Raw genomic sequence first — 1,904 nt, 5'->3', positions numbered from 1 at the left:
CACAATCATTTTCATGAAGGAGAGAAACCTTATAACACTCAGATTTTGTGGTGTATGTGTTCCTATCCTTGTGAATTTGTCATGACCATAATCATAAGACAACAATTGTGACAAATCCAAACTCTTATGGATCGAACATGTCCATTCTTAATTTCTTGCCATTAAGGGTCCCACCTTTGCTTCCAAGTTATTTAGCAACTCACCCCTACCTTTCAATGTACTTTCCATTGATCAAGGTGCCTTGCCCCTATTCAACCCATTGAGATCTCATAGAACTCACATGCATAGTTAACTAACCTGGAATGGCACAAAAACAACAATATGTGAACACGATAGGTTAGAAATCTCAAGTCGTGTGCTAGTGATTAACTATCGGTTTATTCTTGATTTGTTCTTGAAACTTTTCAAGACAATTGAGACTCCCACTGACCTCTTGACATATATGATTCTCTCTTCAGGAACCTTTCCTAGACAAAACAAATATTCAAGAGTTAGTGTAGTTCTTATCAAGACAAAACACTTCACATAATTGGTCCTAGTTGGTCTTTGTCTTATCCAAGACATCACAACTTACCAATTTCAAATGTGCAAGAATAAGAAAGCCTTTTCCACACTCCACATTTGATGAGTGTTATAAACCTACTTAATACTTGTCACTCAATTCACAATCTTGGAATATAAGTATGATTGACTTCTTGATTTTAACCATTTCTACAATTCTCGATTCCTCTACTTGGTCATAAAAATGCACTAAGACTCACTTGGGGGATCAATTGAGATGTGATTTTTAATCATTAAGACTTATCATAAAATACAATAAAAGGTACTCTCCCTTCTTCTTAGAATAGAGAAACTTTTATCTTTCTGCTTTCTTGATTCTTCTTATTCGTTCTACTATTGATTGAAACTCTTTCAATCAACTCAGAATTATATTTAATCTTATAAGCATAACCATATTAACTAAACTTTAGTAAATCATGACAAATATCTTTATCACTCTCGTGTTGGACTTGATCAATGTACAACCTAGTGTACTCGATCTCCTAGTCCTTCTCTTGACACTTTGTCAAAGAATTAGTCTAATTTCCAAATATGAAGTTTCTCATTCATCACGCAACCAAGTTGCATGACTCCAAGTTTCTATCCAATTGAAACTTGGGCGATGAGAATCTTCCTTTATTTGGCAAACTCTTGACATTTCCACAAATGACATAATTAAGAATCAAATCCATTATTGATAACAATACACAAACATCAATTTTTCATAACGATTTCATTGCAATGATATATACAATTATTCAAACCAAAAATTTTATTTTATTCATAAAAGCAGCGGAAAACATGTCCTTACAATGCAATTCAATTGAAAAATATGTTATTAGCAATCTATTCTAACTCCAAGTAGTAGCTCAAGAATCCAATCTTCAAGCAAAATCCATTTCTTCAAGATTAGATTCAGCTCACTTCTTCCTTTAAGCTTCCTCTCTTTTCTTCGATCCTACAAAACATCAAAATGTAATCTTATCACATCATGAATTAAGAATCTGGAATAGGAACTTAAAAAAGCTAGATAATGGATTTCATACCTGAGGAGGAGTCATAACACTAGACTCTCCCATCTCTTAGATCTCTCAGGTAGATAGGGCAGCTTCGTCTCCAATGCCCCTTCTCTTGGCAATAAAAGCAAATGGAATCTTTTGGAATGACACATGGAACTATCTCAGAGTTTACCTTTTCTGGATCTCCAATGTCATCATTTTCAATGTCCATTGAAGTTTGGGAGTTTGATTCACCAGACAAATTTGCTTGATCAGCACGCGAAATCATTGCTGATTCAGCAGCTATAAGCAAATAGGTGAGATCAATGAGGGTCACGTCGTGATCCATCATATAGTACTCTCTAA

The sequence above is a fragment of the Lactuca serriola genome, chromosome 6 (genome assembly GCF_051521515.1).
Source record: "Lactuca serriola cultivar US96UC23 chromosome 6, Lser_US96UC23_V15, whole genome shotgun sequence".
NCBI classification, from domain to species: Eukaryota; Viridiplantae; Streptophyta; class Magnoliopsida; order Asterales; family Asteraceae; genus Lactuca; species Lactuca serriola.
Note: the sequence above shows the minus strand (reverse complement) of the source record.